The following is a 6,000-nucleotide window of genomic DNA, read 5'->3' as shown; positions in this document are numbered from 1 at the left end:
CTCAACTTTTCTCTTATATTGATGGCAACACTGTTCAGTGGATCCGTGTAGATTTAGAGTCAGCGTAAACAGTTCGTGTCAATATCTGGTTTAAAGTGTACAAAATTTTAGTACCTCACTCCCTGTGTGCGCCAACGGTGTTTGCATTTAACACATGTTTCAAGTTATTTCTCGAAAAGTTTGCAACACTGATCTTCATTTACCATCTCTTTTGTCTTTATTTTTATTGTTACTTCCAATAATGATATCCAATATAAGTCATTCAATTCACAAAAACATTACTTTTTCTTGGGTTGGCAACACTGTTCATCGGGTGATGTTCGTCAATACACCAGCAGATCGTCCATTCTCTAGTTGCCTTGTGCAAAGTTTCGTTTCTCTGTCTCTTTTAGTTTCTTTGTTATTACGGTTGGAAATTCTAAATTATATTATAATGTGGAAATGTCATTTTCCATGACTTTGTCGTCAAGTCGGCACGGGTTAACGTTCTCGTACTGAGCTGCTATTTCACTAATGTGTGTTTACGATCACATAGAATACATTTGGGGGGAGGGGTGCGTATCACAACACGAAATTACCCAAAATAAAGGTTTGTATATGACCTACAAACAATGTGCGAAAAATATCCTGGTTGATGCAAAAAGGCTCAGAGTCTAAGGTAAAGTCTACACTCTCGCCCAGGAAGTTTATGCTTTGCGTTTTGTGATATTAGAAAGGCATCGTGCATCACAAGTTGCTGCTGCAGGAATAACAATAGACTCGAAGCTGTATTGTCGATAACTAACGTTAGTGCACCTAGAAATGGTAGGATTTTCCAATAGAAAAAGGGGTGTCGTATACGACACTGACATCGTCAGACCACATACAATCTTTAACGACCCTCATCACAAGTTCATTGAACTTGGCTGGGAGGTTTAATGCATCCAGTATATAGTCTGGTTTAATGCATACCTGGGGCCCTTAGATCATAATTTGTTTCGGACTTTGCAGAACTCCATGAATGATGTTAAACTATTATCAAAAAGGCCACTGAAAACCACCTCTCTCTCTCTCTCTCTTTTTGTTTTACAGGAACCACATAAGTTTTATTCGATGGAATTATGGTATTGTCGGAAAAATGGAAAATTGTCATGGAACACAATGGTGGATATGTGGTTTTATAACGTTATTTTCAAATAACAATAAATGTATTGAGGAAGTGGAAATATATTTGTTGTTCAGAGTAGCGTTAATAACAATTCCTTTTTTTTTTAATCACGAGGAGACTGACGCCAATTTAGAGTTCGAAACTGAAGATTACTAGATAAGTCTATTATATATTATTGCCATTAATAGTAGAATTACATTTGTTTCTACAGTTATCATGTGCATAACGAATATACGATAATTCTTTGCAATTTACGATATTTTTTAAAGACGAAAACCCATAATTTTGTTCTCTGAGGTTAGCAACTCTGATTTAAACTATATTGTGCAGCGGGTTGAAGACTCTGGCACAACAGCTAATTAATATTAATTAAAGAACAAGATCTTAAACAAACAAAAACAATGGTGAACAATAATATACATTAAACTTTTATTTTAAATGTTTCTGTATTGTTCAGTTCAAGTTTAGTGTCAATCTATAGTCGGAGTTGCTGACGTGGCCTTTTAAACTACCTTTTTTGGAAGCGAGAAAGTGTGGTGGGAAGCGGCCTCTATTTTTTACAATTGTTCTTGCACGACAATCTATGTATCCGCCAACTGTAAAGGTAACCAAGAAAATTTTACTGCTTTTTGTGAAGGTCTGTGTTCAATTGACCCTCACACCGTGAATTGAATGCGAATGGAGATAAGGCGAAGGTCAGTTGTTGGTGTGGATATATCCAACATACTACCTGGTTGTGGCAGTTCAGTTACACCGTGAACTTGCGTAAGGACATAGTGAACTGGGACCTCCACAGAGCCTCATATGCTGTACGAATTCAAACTGGGGTCAAACATCGCTGCAGCGGAGCGAAAGGTACGTCAGGCCTTTGGTGAGGGTGTCGTGACTATGCGGACAGTGCAGCGGTGGTTTAACAAATGTACGAAGTGAAAATCTTCAGGCAGCAATTGAGGCGAAGTGTAGCCAGTCATGTGAGGAGCTGGGACCACAATTCAGTGTGAGTGAGAAACCATTTGGCAGCACCTCCATTAACTTGGGAAACACTACAAGTTGGGTCGATGGGCCCCACATGATTTGACTCCGGGCCAGAAGGCAACGCAAGTAGACACATGTATTTCTTTGCTACTTCGTCTGAAGAAGGAGCCCTTTCTGGACAGGGTTTTGACATGTGATGAGAAGTGGGTCCTGCACGAAGCTCCTTTTCGCCGTCATCATTGGTTAGCATCCCATGAACCGGCACCAAAACAGCCGAAACTAGCACTGTACCGGTGCTCCTATGTATTTGGTGGACTGCTCGCGGCATCATACATCGGGAACTGCTACCAGCTGGTCAGAGCATCAATGTAACTATGTACTGACAGCAGTTGAGCCGTGTTCAAGAAAAACTCAAAACTCTGGAGACAGCACTTCTGAATCGCAAAGCGGTCCTCCTGTTACAGGACAACGCTAAGCCCCACGTAGTTAGGATGACCCAGGACACCATTCTACGCCTTGGATGGGAAACACTATTGCATCCGCCATACTCCCCGGACATTGCTAGTCCGATTATCACCTGTTCCATCCCTTGGACAATCATCTTAAAGGACGCTAGTTCAAATCCCTAGTAGAAGTGTACTTGATACCTTCTTCGTTTCACGGGCCACCAAGTTCTACCGCGATGGAATCCGAAACGTTGGCAGAAGGACGTCGATGCTGATGGGACTATTTTTGACCTTTCACTTACGTCTTAGGTGACATATCGATGTTCAAAGTTGGTGGGTGAAAAAGTAACAGTAACTTGGTTACCTTTATAAAATTTATTGAAGTCCGTTAGTTAGTTCGGAGCGTACGAGCCTTGTACATTAATAGTTGGGTCCTGTGTTTCATAACCGCATGTTACATACCACAAAAACTGAAATATTCCTTATATAGAAGTACATAATAAATTAAGAATAGGAAGATTGTGCTTTAAAATTAGCTCAAACGTTTGCAATTATCTATTTTAATTGGGACTTAAATAAACGAAGAGAAATGACGATAATTAATGTATTTTTGTCTCTCCCGTTTTTACGTTTACTTCGAGAAATAAGATATTTTCTGCTGACAAGTTGAACACTTACTTCAGTGAACAAAATGCTGCATATTGTTTGCTTTTAAGCTTAATCTGGTGCCTGTTGTAAGAACAAGAGTTTTATTTTATTAACACACAAAAATAATCTTTGCCGTCACTATTGGCTAAGGAAAGGTTAGATGTGTAATATTCTTTTTTCTTAGATGACGCTAGTGAACAACTAGTGTTGCAGAAGCATAATTTCGCAATGGAACACACATGAAACAGATTTTTTTGTGCAACATTTTGACGCTTGCTTGTCAGGTGAAGAAGGAAGCTAAAAAGAAATACAAGATGTGTTAACAAGCAAGAAAAAAGAAATCTCAACTGCTTTGACGTGAGGGCTCCGTAACGTTGAGTCAGAAATAACAGCGAAAGGAGCCAAGAGCGGTAGGATCTTCTCCAATGTTTAAAAGTTCCCTAAACACAATGCTTTACATGCACCCGTCTCGCAATTGAAAGCAGTGCGTGTTGTGTGAGAGAGTGTGTGTGTGTGTGTGTTGCTGAGATCTTCACAGCGTTGGAACATTTTCGTCTGTTTCTCGCAAACGTCCACACTCGCACAAGATACGTCTGCTGAAGAACGTTTCGACACAGCCTGATACTGGCATGTTTCTTATGTCATCGCACTAGCAGCCAAGTTAACACTCAAAAGCAATTTTTCATATTGTTGACAAATTGTGTAAGCTTTCAACGACGTTCAACAGATAAAATGTTATTTTTCATTAAACGATGATGTCGATAAGGAGACTGTGATATGTATCAAAATTATCTGACAAAAAAAGAATAGTTGTGACTCTTAGAATTGAGGAGATGTCTTCAATTTAGTTCGACTGTGTCTATATTTGCTTTCCAGAATTGTAACAGACGTTATCGCTTGATATATTATTTAAGTTGACTCAACGTTTTTCTCAGAGCACAAGGTAAGTTCTCGTATTGTCTCTAGTTTTTTTAATGACAAGAAGAATAGTAACGATTCTTTCGTGATGCTTGAGATACATGGTGCTGGTTTGTTTTGCATGAGTTATTTTTTTAAACTTGGCATTAAATATTCCATTTGAACCCGAAAACTATATAAGATGCGTTGCATCATGGCTACCTTTACTTTTTACCTAAGATATGATTAGTGGTGATTACCAATTTCTCTCGGATGACTTACAATACACGAGGGTGGGAAGTAGGTCTGTATTCAGAGTACTAAGGCAGGTAGGCTAGATAATTTTTGAAGAGGTTAATTTGCATTCACTGTAAACTAATGGGTATACACCAACAAACAATTGAAAATTTAAAGCGAATGAAAGTGATCGCAGGGAGCTCAGCCCCTCTGGCCACCTCCTAGCTATGGCCTTATTGAAAATTAATAGTATGGCAATATTATAGCACCCTACATTGAGTTGGGACTGAACTTGTATTTTCCCCCGCACCACCCCTTGATATAATCACTGGGAAGGATGGTCTTAGAACGTATAAAAAAAACCTTTTCGAAATGTTGAGGTGGGTAGTGCGAAAAAAAAGCGCTTGGTTTCCCCCCTCCAGGTTTTTGAAGGTCGTTTAGGTGGCACGCATTGACCTTGAAATTTTAATAACAGTGATTTGCTTATGCAACACGTACAACAATTTCACAAAAAGTTCATTATGTGGTTATTTTATGTATTTTTCTGCATTATACGTACTCATTTATTGTCTTGTTTATGACAAGTATGTTAAATTTCATGTCTCAGGAGTGGTTCCTTATGCTGTTCACTTATGCTTTTGGTCACAAATTGTCAATTTTAGACTAGAAACGCCTTTTTATAATTGATTTGTCTAATTGGGGTGACTTTGAGTTTTATTCGAAAGTTTTCCGATATAAAAGACTAAATAAATGATTTGGCTTTCTAATTGCTAACAGTTCCTCAATTATTGTCCAGCGCTTCAATTATTTTCATAGCTTATTATGCTTTGAAAAAAAAATGCTCACCATGAGAAGTGGCTAGACTGCGAGGTCACCCACCCCAAATTAAGTTGGCAAACGTGATTTTACTAAGGGGCAAGCCAAGAATTTTTTTCTAATTTTCTCCTTGGTTTTTATATTGACTTTTTGTTCGAAATGTTGATGTAAGTCCTCTAGATTTGCTTTTATTTTCTTCAAACATTGGAGCCTTTAAAACTCGAGAATACAAACATTACCTGAAGGGTATCCTGGTACCTTTGGGAGAAAATTATGTGGTGGGAAGCTTTACCTGTTATAAGAAGTACGTATCAGCTTTACCTTTCTTCCACCAGCAACGAAGAATATTTCAGTTAGCTGTAGGGTTGGCAGATTTTGTTTTTCACTGAATAGAAAGGAAGATTTTTGAAGATATTCATATATAGTTTCTCATCGTACAAAAAAACGTAAAACTTATCGTAACATCTTGCAACCCTAGGTAGCTATTCAGGAGAAATAAATTACAATTAAAATATCACAAAAGTATCTTAATTATAGTCAATTTATGATTGCTTTCTTCTTTGTGTGAAATAAGAAAGAGAAACTCGGTTTTTAAACAATAGAATGGGTTCAGCGGAAATAATACTAATACAAATCATGTATAAAATTTTAAATAGATCATACTGAACAAGCTAGCAAGTGTTTTCTTTTTAATATTGTGAAACTATAGTATACTTACGAAACTATAAGGATTCAATATTCTAAACAGAAGTGGTTTCCTTTTAAGTGATTTCCGTTTCAGTATAAGCCCCGATTTAATTCGAGCATAAGGGGGAGATGGAACCTACTTTTGAG

The 6,000-nt window shown here is 37.8% G+C and overlaps 1 protein-coding gene across 1 annotated transcript in view; it reads left to right on the top strand.

Moving 5' to 3' along the window:
- The first annotated feature begins 3,651 nt into the window (after nucleotides 1–3,651).
- Nucleotides 3,652–6,000, top strand: part of LOC145671989 (uncharacterized) — a 59,230-nt gene continuing 56,881 nt past the window's right edge. Inside the window, exon 1 of the mRNA XM_081741174.1 lies at nucleotides 3,652–4,159. The gene's annotated coding sequence lies outside the window, so the exon portion shown is untranslated. The remainder of the gene's footprint in view (nucleotides 4,160–6,000) is intronic.

This window comes from Thermobia domestica, chromosome 15 (assembly GCF_964235325.1).
Source record: "Thermobia domestica chromosome 15, izTheDome1.hap1.1, whole genome shotgun sequence".
NCBI lineage: Eukaryota > Metazoa > Arthropoda > Insecta > Zygentoma > Lepismatidae > Thermobia > Thermobia domestica.
The sequence above is the reverse complement of the archived record's forward strand: the minus strand, read 5'-3'. Positions and strand labels throughout refer to the sequence as shown.